Below are 21,782 nucleotides of genomic sequence, written 5' to 3'. Positions count from 1 at the left end.
GTGACAAGGCTTTGGTAGAGGTTGTTGTGTTTGTACTTCCATGGGTGGTGTTATGAGCCTTGTGATAGACTGACAAGACTATCATAGAGGTTGTTGTGGGTACTTCCATGGGTAGTGTTATAAGCCCAGTAATAGTGTGACAAGGCTTTGGTAGAGGTTGTTGTGTTTGTACTTTCATGGGTGGTGTCATGAGCCTTGTGATAGTTTGACAAGGCTTCTTTTGTACCATGAACATGAAAAACACCCACAAGGATCAGATACAGGAGGCCGTGCCCCTAACACTGCCGTCTCATCTATCTCTAAGGCTGAACTCTTCTCTCAAACTTTTTCTAAAAACTCCACTCTGGACGATTCTGGGCATATTCCTCCTACTCATCCCCCCTCTGACTCCTTTATGCCTGTTATAAAGATTCTTCAAAATGATGTTTTCTATGCCCTCTCTGGCCTCAACTCTCAGAAGGCTTATGGACCTGATGGAGTGCCTCCTATTGTCCTTAAAAACTGTGCCTCCGTGCTGTCACCCTGCCTGGTCAAACTCTTTCGCCTCTGCCTGTCAACATCTACCTTTCCTTCTTGCTGGAAGTATGCCTTCATACAGCCTGTGCCTAAGAAGGGTGACCGCTCCAATCCCTCAAACTACCGTCCAATAGCTTTACTTTCTTGTCTATCTAAAGCTTTTGAATCAATCCTTAACCGGAAGATTCAAAAGCACCTTTCCACTTCTGACCTTCTATCTGATCGCCAGTATGGGTTCCGCAAGGGGCGTTCTACTGGTGATCTCCTAGCCTTCTTAACTGACTCTTGGTCATCCTCTCTTAGCCGTTTCGGTGAAACCTTTGCTATTGCGCTGGACATATCAATAGCTTTTGATAGGGTCTGGCACAAATCTTTGCTTTCCAAACTACCCTCCTACGGTTTCTATCCTTCTCTCTGTACCTTTATCTCCAGTTTCCTTTCTGACCGTTCCATTTCGGCTGTGGTAGACGGTCACTGTTCTTCCCATAAATCTATTAACAGTGGTGTCCCACAGGGTTCTGTCCTATCTCCCACTCTCTTTCTGTTGTTCATTGATGATCTTTCCAAAACGAACTGTCCTATCCATTCCTACGCCAATGATTCCACTCTGCATTACTCAACTTCTTTTAATAGAAGACCCACCCTACAGGAACTTAACGACTCAAGGCTGGAGGCTGCAGAACGCTTAGCCTCAGACCTTACTATTATTTCCGATTGGGGCAAGAGGAACCTGGTGTCCTTCAACGCCTCAAAAACAAAAAGGGCAGGGTGACCAGGGTGAGGACGCCTCGCGCGAGCTCCGCTTCTGGCAGAGGTGGACACTCGAGGAGACAGAGGAGTGGGTGCGAGACGCTTACAATCATGTGGTAACGTTTTCTCCCAATAACGTATTTGAGGCCCCGAGATGTAACGCCACCAAAACTTTGATAGAGGAGAAAACCCACCTCGTTAGAGCGTACAACAACTCCACTCAAATCGCCACCTACGCTTTATAGATTATGGCCATACTACCGCACCTCATATGCCAACGGACTCACAAAAAGTCGAAACAATCTGAGGACGTGAAGACGGTACAAAGAAGAAAGAAGGGGACGTCCGGAAGCTACTTGACGAGTCTAAAACACTGCAGGAGAGACTACGCAGACGTAACATTCGCAAGAAGGACAGTAACGACAGGGCTAGAAACTTTGCTGACAAGATGAGACAAGGCAAAGTTGCCATGGCGACAAGATCACTGTCATTAGAAGATGAGGCAGCGGGAGTCCTTCCCATGACGGAAGAGACACGCCAGATCCTTAAGGACAAGCATCCAGATGCTAGACCTGCACACCCAGAAATGAAGTTCCTTGGGGACTACACCCTCCCGCATCGAGTTGTCTTCGACCATATCAACGGTGACGTGATCTGGAGGCACGCCCTTCACACGCAGGGAACGGCTGGACCATCAGGCTTGGATGCCAAGGGTTGGAAACACCTCCTCAGTAAGAACATCTTTGGTAATCCAGCTGTGGATCTTCGCGACGCAATAGCCGCCCTAGCAAGAAAATTGGCGTCAGAGAATTGCCAACACCTCGAGCCTTTGATGGCCTGCCGGCTCATCCCGCTGGATAAAAAACCAGGCTGTCGCCCCATCGGGATGGGGGAGGTGCTCAGGAGGATCATAGGCAAGGCTGTCATGGAGGTGGTGAAGGACGACGTGAGGAAGGCGGTGGGAAACCTCCAAGTGTGTGCGGGTCAGCAGGCTGGGTGTGAAGCGGCCATTCACGCCGTCAGGAAAATGTTCGAAGACCCAGAATGCGAGGCGGTGTTGATGGTGGACGCTGCTAATGCGTTCAACAACATCAATAGGGAAACAGCACTGCACAACATCAAAATCAAGTGCCCTATATTCGCCCAATATATTGAAAATACATACAAGGATTCTGCCAGACTGTTCATCAGCAGTCATAATGACCAACGACTTGGAGACCCGGTGGCCATACAATCCTCAGAGGGCACCACCCAGGGCGACCCAGTGGCCATGGCAATGTTTGCCCTGGGAATGATGAAGCTGCAGGACATCATCCGCCATGAAAACACCAACGTCAAACAGGTGGCGTATGCGGATGACCTCACTGGGGTAGGAAAGTCTGCAGACCTCAGGAAATGGTGGGACCTCGTCAATGAACACGGCCCTAAAATAGGGTACCTTCCCAACGCCACTAAGTCTGTGGTGATTGTAAAACCAGAGGCATACGATCGGGCCAAAACAGCATTCCAGGGCAGCAACGTGAAACTGTCAGTTACTGGTAAAAGACACCTCGGGGCAGTTATTGGAACAGCAGATTATAGAATCGAATATGTGAAAACAGCTGTAAAGCGCTGGGAGTCCGAACTGCAGAGGCTGAGCGAGATCGCCAAAACGGAACCGCAGGCAGCCTACGCAGCATTTACGTACGGTGTCAAGCATAAATGGAACTACCTCATGAGGACAGTTCCTGATGTTGCTCCGTTACTAAAACCTCTGGATGATGTTATCAGAAACATCTTCATACCGGCGATAGCAAATGGGAGATGTCCCAGTGACCAGGAGAGAAGATTGCTGGAGTTGCCGCCAAGATTGGGTGGGCTCGGCATCACCAACCCGCAAAATCTGGCAGAGTCTGAATTCGAGAACTCACTCCGAATCACAGCCTCCATGACCGGATATATTACCAATCAAAATGAAAGGGGATAAGACAACCCTCAAGATATTAGGTCACTAAGGAATGAAATCTCCAAAAACAGAGAAGAAAAACAGAGAGACACTCTGAGTGACCTAATGAGAGAACTCCCAGAAGACAAAAGGAGGAGGACAGATATTGCACAGGAAGTGGGCGCTTCAAACTGGCTAACCACACTACCTATCAGGGCAAAAGGCTTCAACTTAAACAAAAAAGAACTCACTGATGCCCTTGCCCTCAGGTATGGCTGGCCAGTGGATGGGCTCCCAAACATGTGTAACTGTGGCTCACCCTTCAACCAAAATCATGCCATGACATGCAAGAGAGGAGGTTTCGTCTGCATGAGACATGATGAAGTGAGAGACGTAACAGCTCAAATGCTGAAAGAAGTCTGTCACGACGTGACTGTGGAACCCATGCTGCTCCCTCTGCAAGGCGATGTGTGAGGTGTGGTTTCAGGGGCACAGGTGGAGGCTTGATCCTCGTTTTACCGGCGGTACTAGGCACGCACCAGTAACCTGTCACCTTACTGCACCCACACCTCACTCCACCTGCCATGCGGACATTAACTGTTGCTTTACTCTATTGTTAACTTACGCTACTTGCAATCTAGGTTGTGGGGGAGAATAATATGAATTTAGGTTGACGTCTTGCTGCAATCTGTCTGAAAACATGCGAAGAAAGGTCAGTATAATCTTATATCCCTGAAGTACTTATCCAATGAAGACTTGAAGCTATTGATACTCTGTGCGCTAACTACTGACGGTGGGAGTCTATTCCAGTGATCGACGACTCTATTATTGAAAAAAACTTTTGCGCACCAGTGTGTTACATCGGTTTCCCTTTAACTTCATACCGTTGCTGCGTGTTATTGTGTTGGTGTCTCTCTGAAATAGACTATCTGGGTTAATATTGTCGAATCCATTAAGGATTTTGAACACTTCAATTAAGTCCTCTCTTATCCTTCGCTTTTTTAGGGAAAATATATCTAAACGCTTTAAACGCTCGTCATATGGCAAGTTTCGGAGCGCTGGAATTTGTTTGGTTGCTCGTCGTTGTATCATTTCTAGCAAAACTTGATCTTTGATAAAGTTCGGTGACCAGAACTGAACGGCGTATTCTAGGCGTTGTCTTACAAATGCTAAATATAATCTCCTCATAAGTTCGAGTGATTTATAATCAAAGTTTCTTGAGATTAGTCCTAACATATTGGCTGTTTTACTCGCTGCAAAACATTGATCACTCATTTTAAGAGTGTTACTGATAATGACACCAAGATCCTTTTCTTGTTTTACTTCGCTGAGCTCATGTCCTTGAATCTGATATATAAAGTTAGTATTTTTTTTTACCTATGTGCATTACTTTACATTCATCTACGTTAAAACTCATTTGCCATTTTTCGCTCCAGTCGGCAAGTCTTATTAAGTCTGATTGAATCTTTTCGCAACTTTGACTGTTCATTACCGTACCTCCTAATTTGGTGTCGTCGGCGAATTTGGCTACTTTTGATAGGATATCAGTTTCTAAGTCGTTCACAACGGATCCTAAGTGTCCATATAACGAGTGGACGGTGCCGGCATCAAGTATATAAGGAGCGCTAGAATACAAAACGAGATGGACAAAATGTGGGTTGCCCTCATAAAAGACACTTGTATAAAACTTTTTTCAACAGTAAAGGAAGCAGCTCAAGACAACAAAAAGAAAGAGTAGAAAAAAATCCCTCAAATCGCTGTTCCTAAAAGATAAAAGTGAAGACTGCCCAAAAGAGAGGTCAATTTCGGTAGGAGAGGTGTCCAGATACTTCCCATTTGAAAGAGGTCAAGTCATAGGCAGGAGGAAATACAGACGAAGGAATATTTTTCCAGAGTTTGAAAATGAAGGGGATGAGAAATGCTGGTTAAGTCTTGCATACGGGGTTTGGACAGTTTAGGGATGAGCTGCAGTAGAAAGTCGAGTGCAGCGGGGCTGCGGGAGGGGGGGAGGCATGCATTTAGCAAGTCCAGAAGAGCAGTCAGTGTAAAAATATCGATAGAAGATAGAAAGAGATGCAACATGGCGGCGGACTTTAAATGGTAGAAGTCTGTCAGTATGAGGAGAGGAGTTGATGAGACGAAGAGCCTTTGACACTATACTTTGTCCGAGAGAGCTGTGTGAGTGGAGCCCCCCCACACGTGAGATGCATACTCCATACGAGGGCGGACAATGCCCCTGCATATGGACAGCATCTCGGAAGGGGGAAAAACTGGCGGAGACGATACAGCACGCCCAACCTCGAGGAAGCTAATTTAACAAGAGTGGAGATGTGAAGTTTCTAGTTGAGATTTTAAGTTATGGATAAACCGAGGATGTTTACTGTAGAAGGTAACATCTGAGTATTGTCGAAGAATAGGGGGTAGGTGTTTGAAAGATTGTATCGAGTGGATAGGTGGAGAAATTGAGTTTTTGAGGCGTTGAATGGCTCCAAGTTCTTCTTGCTTCAATCGGAGATGACAGTAAGGTCTGAGGTTAGATGTTCTACGGCCTTCATCCTGGTATTACATTATTATGCCGGACGTGTTACTTGGGTTCCGTGTCGCCGTCAGGAGACTCCGTGGGAGGGAGATATGTAAACACTTTGCACAGCTTCTGTAGTTTAATATTCTTCCTTAGTAGTACACTTCACTCTGACTCTTCACTTACCACTAGCTTACTATGACTGGGACTGGGGCTCCTCTCGCCCTCTTCTTCTATATATATCCAGAACAGTACAGTCTAGAATGTTACAGTATATTTTAGATCATACAAGAACATGTAGCTAAAGTATGTGCGAGTTGGCAACACTTCCCGCCTGGCGCCTGACCGCGCCCCACGGGGCGCGGACGAGGCCTTGCTCCCCGCCCCCTTGCTCGCTTTTCCTGGAGCCTTCTAGAGGCCTATGGACGCCGGGGAAGCTTCCAGCACAACAATATACTTCCTGTTAGGTGAGCCTTCTATCAAAAAAGGTTGAGTAATGCAGAGTAGTCTTTGTCATATGAATGGATAGGACAGTTTGTTTTGGAAAGAAGATCATCAATGAACAACAGAGAGAAAGTGGGTGTTAGGACAGAGCCCTGCGGAACACCACTGTTGACAGGTTTAGGGGAAGAACAGTGACCGTCTACCAGAGAAAAAATAGATCGGCTAGAAAGGAACCTGTAGATAAAGGAATAAAGGAAAGGATATAATCCGTATGAGGGTAGTTTATAAAGCAAAGACTTGTATCAAAGGCTTGTTATATGTCTAGCACAACAGTGAAAGTTTCACCGAAATGGCTAAGAGAGGATGACCAAGAGTCATCAAGATCACCAGTAGAACGTTCCTTGCGAAACCCATACTGGCGATCAGATAGTAGGTCAAAGTGGATAGATACTTAAGAATCTTCCAGTTAAGGATTGATTCCAAAGCTATAGATAGACAGGAAAGTAGAGCTATAAGGAGGTAGTTTGAAGGATTGAACAGGTCATCCTTCTTAGACACAGGCTGTATGAAGGCGTACCTCCAGCAGAAAGGAAAGGTAGATTTTAAAGGGCGGAGACGAAAAAAATTGACCAGGCAGGGTGTTAGCACGGAAACACAGTTTTTAAGGGCAATAGGAGGCACTCCATCAGGCCCATAAGCCTTCAGAGAATTGAGGCCAGAGAAGGCATAGAAACCATCATTCTTAAGAATCTTAATAACAGGCGTAAGGGAGTCAGAGGGGGGATGAGTAGGAGGATATGCCTAGAATCGTCCAGAGTGGAGTTTTTACAGAAAGTTTGAGAAAAGAGTTCAGCCTTAGAGATACACGAGACGGCAGTGCTGCCGTCAGGGTTAAGGAGAGGAGGGAAAGATGAAGAAGCGAAATTGAAGGTAGATATTTGTGGCTAGATGTCATAAGTTTCTGGGAAAATTAGAGAAAGCAAGGTTGCGACACTTTGTTTATGAAAGAGTTTTTGGTAAGTCGAAGAATAGATTTGGCACGATTCCGGGCAGAAGTTTAAAGATCATGGTTAGCGGGAGTTCGAAGGCTCTGGTAGCTTATGTTACCCGCCTCTCTATCTTTCACAGCACGAGAACAAGCGTGATTGAACCAAGTCTTTTTAGCATGGGAGGTAGAGAAAGTAAGTGAAATGTGTTCCTCCATTCCAGAGACAATCATCTCTGTTATGCGCTGGGCACACAGAGGGGTCTCTCTCCTGGAAGCAATAATCATTCCACGGGAAATCTGAAAAGTACATCCTCAGGTCGGTCCACCGAGCGGAAGCAAAATACCAGATGCATAGCCTCTTCGGTGGGTCCAGAGGATGTACAGGAGCGATAGGACAGGGTACAGAAATAGGGTTATGATCGGAAGAGTAGAAGGGTTACAGCAGGGATTCTGAACGTTTTTAATCTTATGTACCCCATGAAGTTTTTCAGTGTTGCTCATGTACCTCTAACGCAGAAAGCAGTACCAAGAAGGTTAAAAATAAATGCATGGCTTATCAACTTGGGGCGGGATTCATCAAACCATTTACCGGACCTCTGTCTGGTAAGTCTCGCGGTATCTCCGCCCACCCGATAAATCGGCATTCATCAATCACTTACCGGAGCTGTGGTAAGGCCAAAAGTTACCGCGGCTCGGAGCACCCGTAACTGAGTTACCGCAGGCGTGGTATGTGCTTAGACACTGCCGCGGCTCATGTTCGGAGGCGATTTTGAGCCTATGTATTTTTTACCTCGTGATGTGCCCTACACCATCAGAAGCAGAAATGCATGCAGATTTAGGATCTGGGCTTATAGAAGCGATGTGACGAAAAACAGCTGAGTACGAAGGAGTTGAAGAGAAATAAATGCAAGAAAATGTGTACTCCCTATTCATTTAACTTTGATTTTCGTATGTGTATTTACACATTATTGTTACAATTTTATGTTATGTGATGTGATGGTGGGAGTGAGGTGTGTGAAGTCGTCGGTTTGCGATGAACAGGGCGGACCCGTCCACGGCCTCAGGCCGGCTTCACTTGCAGGCCGCACTCTGTAGTATGTAAGTCTGTGGAGCTGTCCACCCACATGACTTTTCCCTGCTTGTTAAAACACTGCAGAGGGAATAGTGTTCTGTCTGTGACAGTCACCTCCCGTCTCATGGAACTGTCCACCACATGACTTTTCCCTGCTTGTTAAAACACTGCAGAGGGAATAGTGTTCTGTCTGTGACAGTCACCTCCCGTCTCATGGAACTGTCCACCACATGACTTTTCCCTGCTTGTTAAAACACTGCAGAGGGAATAGTGTTCTGTCTGTGACAGTCACCTCCCGTCTCATGGAACTGTCCACCACATGACTTTTCCCTGCTTGTTAAAACACTGCAGAGGGAATAGTGTTCTGTCTGTGACAGTCACCTCTCGTCTCATGGAACTGTCCACCCACAGGATTTTTCCCTGCTTGTTAAAACACTGCAGAGGGAATAGTGTTTTGTCTGTGACAGTCACCTCCCGTCTCATGGAACTGTCCACCCACATGACTTTTCCCTGCTTGTTAAAACACTGCAGAGGGAATAGTGTTCTGTCTGTGACAGTCACCTCCCGTCTCATGGAACTGTCCACCCACAGGATTTTTCCCTGCTTGTTAAAACACTGCAGAGGGAATAGTGTTCTGTCTGTGACAGTCACCTCCCGTCTCATGGAACTGTCCACCACAGGACTTTTCCCTACTTGTTAAAACACTGCAGAGGGAATAGTGTTCTGTCTGTGACAGTCACCTCCCGTCTCAAGTGTCCAATATTCTTGCTGTGGAGTTTAATGTCGTAAAATTTTCCTCTGACCTCCTCCACACTACTCACGAAGCCACTCATCACGCCATTCACCTCAGCAGCCACAGCTTCCCACGCCCACGCCCATTGCTTGGCTGCACCAGTGAGGCGTGATGACAATGGCCCCCTAGCCAGTTTTGGTTGCGAGGGGTGAGTGTGGGCAAACACTAGAGTAATACCCAGTCTTGTGATAGCGAGGCACGCAGCAGGTGTTGGCGACGGAAAACTATGAAGGTAACACAAAAATGTCCAGAATAGGCTACATAAGCAAGTATATTTATATTTCAAGAATAAATATACAAGTAACGTGCATTCATTCGTAAAAAACGCATCTAATTGAGAGATCACCACGCTAATTATTTGTTTTAAGGCAGTATTTACGCCTGTACAATACACATGTCTTGATTTTGAAGTCTGTGTTTCAGTAACAAACGACACGTGAAATACAGCATCAAAGGTCGCACGTGATTGGCTGTCCAGCCCAACCAATCGTTGCTAGGGTGCGAGTTACCGGAGCGTTACCATGCCGGTGATGAATGCCGTGTTTGAAAGATGCCGCAGCTCTGGCAGCGCTCCGGTAAATGCGAGAGATACCGGAGGCGTGGCTGGTAAGATTGAGGAATCCAGGCTACGTGTCAACGTGTGGGTTTTGTAAGTTTTATAAAATACAGATGATGAAAATTTTAATTCATTTATGTTGTTCTATCTGAAATATCAATATAGTATCCTTTGCGCCTATCGGACTTATCGCTGGCTAGTATCGGAATTGTGGATTAATATCGGGTATCGGTTATCGCCTATATTTGTGTGACCAGTTAACGAATATCAGTTATCATTGACAAGGTTTTCCATTATCAGTTATCAGTTATCGGGAATAAGATTTTCTGTTATCGTGCCCAGCTATGTTCCTGTCCCATCCCTTCCCTATCCCATCCCTTCCCATCCCATTCCGTTAAAAAGACTGAAGCTGGGACCGATAAATCCGCAGTCGCCCGTGACATCAGGATCAGGTTCAAGATGGCGGCCGCTCGGGGAGGTCGGCAAAGTGTTTCTCTCCTATATTTATCGCTTTTTTCGTCCTCCCGCCGGCCATTTTGTGCCTAGGTGCGGCAGGTGAGCTTATTAAGGCGGCACCTACCTGTAGCGCACATGTGGAGGCCTAAGGAGGCGTGGGGAGCCCTCAAATATGCCGGTAAATATATGTGTGTTTAGACGTACATGTGTGTGTGTGTGTGTGTACGGGTTTGCTATGTACGGTAAGTGTATGTGCGTTTTTGTGTATGTACGTTTTTTTTTGTGTGTGTGTGTGTAAGTTTGGGTCCCATGTGCGTTTTCGTTTGTCTCATGTACGTTTTTGTGTCTGTGTGCGTTTTTTGTGCATGTACGGGTTTGTTATGTAAGTGTGTATGTGCGTTTTTGTCATGTACGTTTTTGTGTGTGTGTGTGCAAGTTTGGGTCCCATGTGCGTTTCCGTTTGTCTCATGTACGTGTTTGTGTGTCTGTGTGCGTTTTGTGTCATGTACGTTTTTTGGGCGTGTACGGGTTTGTTATGTAAGTGTGTGTGTGTGCGTTTGGGTCATGTACGTTTTTGTGTAGGTGTTTTTGTGTGCGTTTTTTTGTCATGTACGTTTTTGTGTAGGTGTTTTTGTGTGCGGCTTCTTTTCTGTGTGCGTTTTTTTATGTACGCTTCTGTGTGTGTGTGTGTGTGTGTGTGTGTGTGTGTGTGTTGGGAAAACTATAGAATCACACCCAGACCAGCTACTTCCCATGTGCGTTTTTGTTATGTACGTTTCTGTGTGTGTGTGTGTGTGTGTGTGTGTGTGTGTGTGTGTGTGTGTGTGTGTGTGTGTGTGTGTGTGTCCTGGTCTTGGATAAGGATAGGAGGGTGTGGATAGTGTGGAAGGATAGAAGAAAGGTGGATCTATAAGTGGATGCAAGGAGGTGGAGGAGATATGAGAGGAAGGTGGAGAAAAGTGGAGTTAAAGTAGACACACAAATTTCTGACCTCCCAAGAAAGATGGAAGATGATAGTCATAGTCCTTGATAAAAAACATTGATAGTATGGGAACGGATAAGGATAGGAGGGTGTGGATAGTGTGGATGAATAGAAGAAAGGTGAATCTATAAGTGAGTGCAAGGAGGTGGAGGAGGAATGAGAGGAAAGTGGAGAAAAGTGGAGTTAAAATAGACACAAAAATTTCTGACCTCCCTAGAAAGATGGAAAATGCAGTAAGTAGTCGAATAAAAACATGGATAGCAGGGGAATGGATAAGGATAGGAGGGTGTGGATAGTATGGATGGATAGAAGAAAGGTGGATCTATAAGTGAATGCAAGGAGGTGGAGGAGGAATGAGAGGAAAGTGGAGAAAAGTGGAGTTAAAAGACACAAAAATTTCTGACCTCCCTAGAAAGATGGAAGATGCAGTAAGTAGTCGGATAAAAACATGGATAGCAGGGGAATGGATAAGGATAGGAGGGTGTGGACAGTATGGATGGATAGAAGAAAGGTGGATCTATAAGTGAGTGCAAGGAGGTGGAGGAGGAATGAGAGGAAAGTGGAGGAGAGTGGAGTTAAATTAGACACAAAAATTTATGACCTCCCTAGAAAGATGGAAGATGCAGTAAGTAGTCGGATAAAAACATGGACAGCAGGGGAATGGATAAGGATAGGAGGGTGTGGATAGCGTGGATAGATAGAGGAAAGGTGGATCTATAAGTGGGTGCAAGGAGGTGGAGGAGATATGAGAGGAAGGTGGAGAAAAGTGGAGTTAAAGTAGACACAAAAATTTCTGACCTCCCTAGAAAGATGGAAGATGATAGTCATAGTCCTTAATAAAAACATAGATAGTATGGGAACGGATAAGGATAGGAGGGTATGGATAGTGTGGATGGATAGAGGAAAGGTGGATCTATAAGTGGGTGCAAGGAGGTGGAGGAGGCATGAGTGGAAAGTGGAGAAAAATGGATGTGAAATGAAGCCAAAAAATTTCTGACCCCCAAGAAAGATGGAAGATAAGAGGCATAGTCCTTAATAAAAACAGGGATAACGAGAGGTTAGATAAGGATAGGAGAGTGTGGATAGCTTGGATGGATAGAGGAAAGGTGGATCTATAAGTGGGTGCAAGGCGGTAGAGAAGGCATGAGAGGAAGGTGGAGAAAAGTGGAGTTAAAATAGACACAAAAAATTTCTGACCTATCTTGAAAGATGGAAGATGCAGTAAGTAGTCGGATAAAAACAAGGATAGCAGGGGAATGGATAAGAATAGGAGGGTGTGGATAGCGTGGATGGATAGAAGAAAGGTGGATCTATAAGTGGGTGCAAGGAGGTGGAGGAGGCATGAGTGGAAAGTGGAGAAAAATGGATGTGAAATGAAGCCAAAAATTTTCTGACCCCCAAGAAAGATGGAAGATAAGAGGCATAGTCCTTGATAAAAACAGGGATAACGAGAGATTGGATAAGGATAGGAGAGTGTGGATAGCGTGCATGGATAGAAGAAAGGTGGATCTATAAGTGGGTGCAAAGAGGTGGAGGAGTCATGAGTGGAAAGTGGAGAAAAATGGATGTGAAATGAAGCCAAAAAATTTTCTGACCCCCTAGAAAGATGGAAGATGCAGTAAGTAGTCTGATAAAAACTTGGATAGCAGGGTAACGGATAAGGATAGGAGGTTGTTGATAGTGTGGATGGATAGAGGAAAGGTGGATCTATAAGTGGGGGCAAGGAGGTGGAGGAGGCATGAGTGGAAAATGGAGAAAAATGGATGTGAAATGAAGCCAAAAAATTTCTGACCTCCCTAGAAAGATGGAAGATGCAGTAAGTAGTCGGATAAAAACATGGATAGCAGGGGAATGGATAAGGATAGGAGGGTGTGGATAGCGTGGATGGATAGAGGAAAGGTGGATCTATAAGTGGGTGCAAGGAGGTGGAGGAGGCATGAGTGGAAAGTGGAGAAAAGTGGAGGTGAAGTGGAGCCAAATACTTGCGTTGGTGGAAAGAGAACTCAAACATTTTCTATACGCGTTCCAGACTCTATCCTGTCAGCTGGGCGGGTCTTGGAGTGCCAGTCAGCCATCTTGTTTGTTTACCGACTGCGGGTTGCCCTCTCAACCTACTAACGGCCAGGTAAGTAACGTAAGAGAGATGTAAGTAGCTGTAAGTAGATTTATAAGTAAGTCTCAGAAATCTCATCTACCAATATTACTATTACTACTACTACTAACCGCCACTTCTACTTACAGACCATTCTACTTAACAAGACGACTACTTACGGCTCTCAAGTTACTTACGAGTGTGGCCCAAACTTCTGGTTAAGTGGCAGTGAGGTCAGGTCATGTGGCAGTGACGGGAAGTGGACCGGAAGTGACCCCGAGTGTGTGTGTAAGTAGATTCATGTTCTGTAAGTAGGTCGTAAGTAGGTCCGGTTTGTAAGTACCCGGGTTGGTAGTAGATGGTATGTTAGTGTGGACTGTAAGTGACCCCGAGTGCGTGTGTAGGTAGATTCAAGCTCTGTAAGTTGGTCGTAAGTAGGTCTTGTCCGCAAGTAGCCGGGTTAGTAGTAGATGGTGTGTTGGTTGGTATGTTAGTGGGGACTGGTAGTGACCCCGAGTGTGTGCGTGTAAGTAGATTCAAGTTCTTAAGTAGTTCGTAAGTAGGTCCGGTTTGTAAGCACCCGGGTCAGTAACAGAAGGTGTGTTGGTTGGTATCTCTCTCTCTCTCTCTCTTGTAGTAGATATGTCTTTTGTAAGTGTGTAAGTGAGTGCAAGTGTGTGTGTGTGTGTTTTGTAAGTACATATGTCTGTGTACTGGTATATGTTTGTAAGTGTGTTAAGTATTTCTAAGTAAAATTGGGTATATATATATCATTACTACTTACAACTTCTTACAATTACTTACGGCTACTTACAGTGATCACTTGCGGGGAGCCTGAAGTGCCTGCTGGAGGATTCGTCACTGGCTACAGTTTCCAAGTAAGTAGATTTTCTCATGGGTAGGATTTTTCGTAAGTAAGATTTTTTATAAGTAAGATTTTTCATAAGTAAGATTTTCTGTAAATAAGATTTTTGTAAGTAATGTTTTTCGTAAGTAGGATTTTTCATAAGTAAGATTTTTGTAAGTATGATTTTTATAAGTAAAATTTTCGTAAGTAAGATTTTTATAAGTAAGATTTTTTGTAAGTAAGATTTTTATAAGTAAGATTTTCACAATTTTCGTAAGTAACATTTTTATAAGTAAGATTTTTTGTAAGTAAGATTTTTCATAAGTAATTTTGTAAGTATTAATATTTTTTGTGAGTATTTTTGTAAGTATTAATATTGTTGTAAGTAATTTTGTTAGTGTGATTTTCTTCTTTTTTTTCCTCTCTCTCTCTCTCTCTCTCTCTCTCTCTCTCTCTCTCTCTCTCTCTCTCTCTCTCTCTCTCTCTCGGCGGTGGCTGGAAGGATAGCAAGACGGCCCCGCATCCAGGAGGACGCGAGTTCAATCCCCGACCGGTGCCACCAAGCTGGGATTTTTCAGCCGCCGCCGAGTGGTTTAAAACTACCCACATGCTGTCCAGAAGACCACCTATCAACCCGGACTCTAGATTCTAGGATCAAAGATGAGCTCCGGGAGGGCAGCATGAGCCAATGCAAGATGGCGCCACTATAAACACTCGCCTGCGCCAGAACGGGCTGGGCCGACCATCAGGACCCACCGGAAAGAAGCCTTGGACCGACCATCAGGATCCACCGGGAACAAGCCTACCGGCGCACAATGCCACGACGTAAAAAAAAAAAAATAAATAAATAAAAATATATATATATTCCTCTCAGCGCCTTGCCCTCACCCCGAGAGGTCAAACCGCACGCGCTCCCACTTCCGTGACCTCTCTCGCTTGAGATTCCACCCTCGTGTGCTGTACTGAACTGTACTGTAGATCTTGCTGTGCTCTGTGCCGTGTGCTATTTCGCGTCGTGCTGCGTACTGCTTAGTCAACCGAGTTAGCTGCCCGCAGAGGTGTGCTGTTTGCTGTGCGACCACGTGACTCGCCGGACAGGATTAAGTGTTGCCCTTATTTTTACTACCTCTCTCCGCCTGTATCTACCCTCTCGCAGTAGCGCCCTGTAAAACATATATACACCTATACACAAAACACAGTGTTACACTCTTTCCGCCACATTCTTTATATATTTCCAGATTCCACTCCGACGCCACTTCCTACGCAGGTGTTCAGACCTACCGCAGGTGTTCAGACCTACCTGACCTGACTTGACCAGATTATTCCCCAGAGACCAGTAATCCTCCCTCCCTCCCTCTCGCGTTTCGCTCCTCCTCTTCTCTCGCCTCCCTCTCCATTGCCCCCCCTCTCTCTCTCTCTCATTACCCCCCCACTTGCCCCTCTCTGTCTCTCCTTCCTCACTCCCTATCTCGTTCCCACCTCTCTCTCCCCCCTTTCCTTCGCCCTCTTCCTCCCTCCATCCCTATCTCCTCCTACGCCTTCCCATCTCTCTCTCTTCTCTCTCTCTCTCTCTCTCTCTCTCTCTCTCTCTCTCTCTCTCTCTTGTCTCTCTGTCTGTCTCTCTGTCTCTCTCTCCTCTCTGTCTCTCTCTCTCTCTCTCTCTCTCTCTCTCTCTCTCTCTCTCTCTCTCACTCTCTCTCTCTCTCTCTCCTTATTCTCGCTTATTCACGCACGCGTCCCTCTGCCCTACGAAAAAGAAAAAAGCAAAGCAAATATATAGATACCTCCTCCTTACCAAGATGGCGCTAAAGAAATGTTCGACTTGCACAGGAAACTTCTCTGGTCATTTCTTCTCAGGACGATCGACCGTCTGCAAGATCTGCCTGTTGACTCAGCAGATGGAAACGAGACTCCTTCAACAGGACGAAAGGCTGACGGCTGGCGAGAAGAAGATCACCGAACTAACAAGTACTGTTGATACCTTGCAGGAGTTTATTCAGGCCAACATCGTCGCCCCTCCTGCAATTGACGCCTCATCACCCTCCTCACCTGCACTCGATGCCCAGCCACCTTCCGAAGAAGGCACGTCACAGGGAGCCGGTAGAGCTGACGCTGAATGCTTCACCCCCGTGAGAGGAGGAGCCAGACCCGCCCTAGAGCCATTTATCCTACTCATTGCTACAACAGATTTGCCATACTGGAGGAGGAGGACGAGGAACAGAGCACCTTCTTGGTCGGTGACTCTATGATTCGCCATCAGGTGGTTGAATTCTGTGGCAGAGTCCCCCGTCGTAGGCGTAACTACTGTTATCCTGGAGCTGGTGTTGACGACATCACAGCTGCCCTGGACGAGGTCTCCGCTGAGGCCTCTAATGACTCACTCTTTGTTCTCCACACAGGTACAAACGACGTCACCACGACCCGGTCTGAGGAACTGCTGGACAAGTACCGTAGGCTCATCCAGCAGTATAAGACTAAATCCCCTAATATTTTGATTTCAGGAATTCTACCACGGACATGGGATGAGGGCGACTTCTACAGTAAGGCCTTCAGCCTCAACAACCGCCTGCAGACTCTCTGCGGAGAGCTTGACGTCGAATTCTTTAACGCCTGGAACGATTTCTACGGCCAGAGTAGATTTTTCCAAAGGGACGGCATACACCTGTCCCCCATCGGGGCAGCCAGATTTGGAAGGCTCCTCAACAACGCCGTACGTAACGCCCGAACAACAAAAAACGACCCTCAGCCACGTCCTTCCATCCCGCCCGTGTAAATAGACACCTCACACCGCAACAGACTCGTAACATTGAACCCTCCAGTACCTCTATTACCAAGCTTCAAGATAACCTAAGAGTCCTTAGTTTCAATGCGCGTAGCCTAAGAAATAAATTTGATGAACTGCGATGTCTTGCTCTGACAGAAAACTTTGACGTAATTGCTATAACCGAAACATTTATCGACACCACTAATATTGATTTAAGTTCCGAATATAACATAGATGGCTACAGATTCTTCAACAATGATCGTGTAAACCGTAGAGGGGGTGGTGTCGCCCTTTTTGTCAAAAGCTACTTGCAACCTACTGACAAAACACCAAGAAACAGTAACGTTGAACATTTGTGCGTGCGAGTAAACATTGCAAAGTCAATTTAAATATATCTGTCACTTACAGGCCTCCGGGGCAATCACTTGATGGCGATCTTGAAATGTACAGCATCTTAAGGCAGTCACTTAATAACAGCGACTCACTGATACTAGGAGACTTTAACCTCCCCATATCGACTGGGCGACACTGTCGGGTACAGAAGGTGAGTCCCATAGAATGATCGAATTTCTAGAGGAAAATTATCTAAGCCAAATGGTTTCTGAACCAACTCGACAAAATAACATACTTGACCTTGTTATAGCGACCCAAGATAACCTAGTCAGTAATGTCACGGTAGGAGAACACCTCGGTTCCTGCGATCATAAACTAGTGCGCGTTGACATTAGAGCTCAAACATCGGTGACTGAAAATAAAGTTAAGGTGCCCAATTTCAAAAGAGCCAACTTCGTAGAAATCCGACGAAAACTAATAGATATGCAACTATCAGATGACGGCAATGCAGAGGACGCCTGGCTAAACTTTAAAAATCACTTACTCACTCAGCAGGACACATTTGTCCCTTGTGCGAAGCGAATTAACACTAATAAAAGTCCACCTTGGTTTAATAGCGAAATTAAACACTCAGTCAAGGAGAGAAAATTGTCTTACAGGTTAAAGAAAGACCAAAGCACGAACGAAAACATTAGACTTTACAATGATGCAAGGCGACGAGTAAAAAGATTAGTGCATCAGGCAAAGCGTAGATATGAAGAAAATATTGCAGCCAACTGTAAAAATAATCCGAAATCCTTCTTCAGTTACATAAACAACAGAAAGGCGATCAGAAGTGGAATTGGACCTTTAATAAACAGCGACGGTACACTAGTGACTGACAGCCAACACGTTGCAAACCTATTAAATAATTACTTTTCCTCGGTGTTTAATAATAACAGTCCTCCCACCACCACCAACAACACCAGTGCTAATGTAAATCCCGAGCATGCATTGTCTAACTTTGAAATAAAACCCGATGAAGTCCTTAAAGCCCTCAAATCACTTAAAACAAATAAAAGTCCTGGACCTGATAAAGTATATCCAACTCTGCTGAAAGAAACAAAGAGCGAAATACTCTCCTCCCTCACAACCGTATTCAATATGTCCTTGCGACAAGGCATTGTCCCTTCAGATTGGAAAAAGGCTAACGTGACACCAATTTTTAAGAAAGGAGACAAAAAAGTACCAGGTAATTACAGGCCCATTAGTCTAACTTCGGTTGTAGGTAAGCTACTTGAGGGCATAATTAGAGACAAAATTGTGAGTTACCTTGAAAGCCACTCATTAATTGGGGACTCACAACATGGCTTCCGAAACAAAAGATCCTGCCTATCAAATCTATTAACCTTTTATAACGACCTCTTCACTGTTTATGACGTAACCAAATCACTGGACGTAGTCTATCTTGATTTCCAGAAAGCGTTTGATAAAGTCCCGCATCATAAATTACTTTACAAATTAAAACAAATAGGTATTGACGGTCAGGTAAACCAATGGATCGCGAATTGGTTGAGCAACAGACAACAAAGAGTAGTGATTGACGGATTTAACTCAGAGTGGGCGCCTGTCACTAGTGGCGTCCCTCAGGGCTCGGTTCTTGGCCCAGTGCTCTTCATTATTTACATCAACGACGTGGATGTTGGACTCAATAACCGCATTAGTAAATTTGCAGACGACACAAAGATTGGTAACTCGGTTCTCACTGACGAAGACAGGCAAAGCCTCCAAGAGGATTTGCACAAAATTTCAGCTTGGTCGGATAGATGGGAGATGCCCTTTAACGTAGACAAGTGCCAGGTCCTTCAAGTTGGAACGAGGAATAAGAAGTTTGATTACGAAATGCGCGGCGTTAAACTCAAAAGCGTTCAATGCGTCAAGGACTTGGGGGTCAAAATCGCGTCAAACCTCAAATTCTCACAGCAATGCATCGATGCAGCAAATAAAGCGAACAGAATGTTGGGCTTCATTAAAAGAAACTTTTTATTTAAGAATAAAGATGTAATACTCCCGCTCTACAACAGTTTAGTCAGACCCCACTTGGAATATGCGGTACAGTTTTGGTCTCCTCACCATGCAAAGGATATTGCTAAATTAGAAGGTGTTCAGCGTCGGGCAACGAAAATTATCCCTTCCTTGCGCAACAAATCCTACGAAGAAAGGCTTTCTACCCTTAACATGTTCTCTCTTGAGAAACGTCGCCTCCGAGGAAAACTGATCGAATGTTTTAAAATACTTAATGGTTTCACGAATGTAGACAGATCAACATTGTTTATGATCGATGACACTTTGCGCACGAGGAACAATGGCGTAAAACTCAGATGTAGACAAGTAAATTCAGACTGCACCAAATTTTTCTTCACCAACGTTGTAGTGCGAGAATGGAATAAGCTCCCATCATCAGTGGTCCAGTGTAACACGATTGACTCCTTCACAAATAAGCTCGACCGTCACTTCCTTCAACTTAATATCAACGAGAGTAGAAATGCAACGTTTTGGAGTCTTCTGATTAATGTAAAATCACTTAGGTTTAAGGACAGACCACCAAGTCTGGACCATGGGTCTGTGTGGTCTGATTTTCTATGTAAAATCTATGTACATCTCTCCCACCCTCTCTCTCTCTCTCTCTCTCTCTCTCTCTCTCTCTCTCTCTCTCTCTCTCTCTCTCTCTCACAAACTCTCTCCTTTCCTCTCTCTCTCTCTCTCTCTCTCTCTCTCTCTCTCTCTCTCTCTCTCTCTCTCTCTCTCCTCTCTCTCTCTCCTCTCTCTCTCTCTCTCTCTCTCTCTCTCTCTCTCTCTCTCTCTCTCTCCCACCCCCCTCTCTCTCTCTCTCTCTCTTTCTCCCTCTCTCTCTCTACGACCCCCCCACTCGCTCTCTCGCTCTAATTCTCTCACTCGCTCTAATTCCAGGTCGGCTCTGAGGGTGTGTGTGTGTGTGTGTGTGTGTGTGTGTGTGTGTGTGTGTGTGTGTGTGTTTCTCATGTGCGTCTCTGCCCCCACACACAGAGATTAGATGCCCCGCCCCCCCCGAGGACGACCCCAAACTTGCCTCGTCCCAGGCCGGTCTCGCTTCGTCTCGGCTCAAACTGATCTCGGGGAACGACCGCCGACTCCCCTCGCTCTATGGGAGAAGGAGAGGGAGGGGGAAAGAGAGAGAGAACGAGAGCTACAGGTAAGGACAATATATGACAGGTGGACAGTATATGATAGGTGGACAATATATGACAGGTGGACAGTATATGATAGCTGGACAGTATATAACAGGTGGACAATATATGATAGGTGAACATTATATAATAGCTGGACAGTATATGATAGGTGGACAGTATATGATAAGTGGACAGTATATGACAGGTGGACAAAATGTGACATTCCTAGACACCTTAGACTATCACCACGCTAATTAGAACACCCTTTAAGGTACTATTTCACACCCCAGAAGAGTACTATCCCTAACCCACCCCTACTACTACTACTACTACTACTACTACTACTACTCATAGCTGGGCGTCATCGCGATAAGTTATCGCGATACTTTATCGCTGATAACAAAATCAGGTTATCGGGCATCCGCTACTTGTTTAAATGTATATCGGTATCTTCGTTACTTTTGTAACCAAACTAGCGATAATCGCTACTTTTTCCCGCCTCTCAGAAAACAAAACCGTCTCCTCCCTACTGGGCCTGCGTGACTCAAAAATCAATATATTAAAGAGAAAAATCATTTAACTTTGCCCCCAAAATGGTTATTCACTGCCTCAAATTTGCTATTCCGTATTCGTTTGTGAGCATGCCATGGTGTTGAAGGCACCCGGTGTTGTGTTATTTGGTGTCCCATCGTCAACAGCTGGTGCTTTTGTTTACAAACACTGGTCTCTCGTGAACTGTTCAGACCAGCAGACCTGTACAGTCTCACAAAGCTTTTTAACAGAGTTGCTGGAAGGCTGAATCAGACACACAGTACAGCCATCCTCGCTGAACGACACTCTGTACATATAAATACAACTCGTACAGAGTGTCGTTCAGCGGGCATGGTGGTACTGTATGTCTGATTCAGCCTTCCAGCAACTCTTAATTACGGCTAAAAAGCTTTGTGAGAGTGTACAGGTCTGCTGGTCTGAACAGTTCACGAGAGACCAGTGTTTAGACGGCGGGGACGCCAAATAACACAACAGGTTCAGGGTTTCCAGTATTACCGTCCAGAGCTACGTGTCAACGCGTGGGTTTCAGGTTTTGTAAGTTTTATAAAATACGGATAATGAAAATTTTTATTCATCGATGTTTTTTATTTGAAATATCAATATAGTATCGTTTTCGCCTATCGGACTTATCGCTAGCTAGTATCGGAATTGTGGATTTATATCGGGTATCGCCTATATTTGTGTTTCCAGTTAACGAATATCGGTTATCACCGATAAGGTTTTCCATTATCAGTTATCGGGAATAAGGTTTTCTGTTATCGTGCCCAGCTATGCTACTACTACTACTACTTCTACTACTACTATTACTACTATTACTATTACTGGGTTGGCAGTGTAGCGACCTACGAGTGCCCCAAGGGATATGTTGTCAATACTACTTCTACTACTACTACTACCCCGACTACTGATACTACTTTTACTACTACTACTACTATTTCTACCGCTGCTACTACCGCTGCCCTGCTGACCTGTAGTAGTAATGGGACTTGGTCTGGTCCTGTTCC

The 21,782-nt window shown here is 45.2% G+C and overlaps 2 long non-coding RNA genes across 2 annotated transcripts in view; both read left to right on the top strand.

Moving 5' to 3' along the window:
- Positions 1 to 13,011: 13,011 nt before the first annotated feature.
- Positions 13,012 to 20,000, top strand: LOC126991661 (uncharacterized). The gene is made up of 4 exons (XR_007745737.1): positions 13,012 to 13,127; positions 13,244 to 13,382; positions 13,911 to 13,972; positions 19,988 to 20,000. It is a non-coding gene; the product is annotated as an uncharacterized LOC126991661 (long non-coding RNA).
- Positions 20,001 to 21,615: 1,615 nt separating this feature from the next.
- The window catches only part of LOC126991662 (uncharacterized), a 1,393-nt gene continuing 1,226 nt past the window's right edge, over positions 21,616 to 21,782 (top strand). Inside the window, exon 1 of the long non-coding RNA XR_007745738.1 lies at positions 21,616 to 21,782. This exon is cut by the window's right edge and continues 11 nt beyond it. This is a non-coding gene — a long non-coding RNA (uncharacterized LOC126991662).

The sequence above is a fragment of the Eriocheir sinensis genome, unplaced genomic scaffold, assembly GCF_024679095.1.
Source record: "Eriocheir sinensis breed Jianghai 21 unplaced genomic scaffold, ASM2467909v1 Scaffold317, whole genome shotgun sequence".
In the NCBI taxonomy this organism is placed as follows: domain Eukaryota; kingdom Metazoa; phylum Arthropoda; class Malacostraca; order Decapoda; family Varunidae; genus Eriocheir; species Eriocheir sinensis.
Note: the sequence above shows the minus strand (reverse complement) of the source record. Positions and strands in the feature narration are given on the sequence as shown.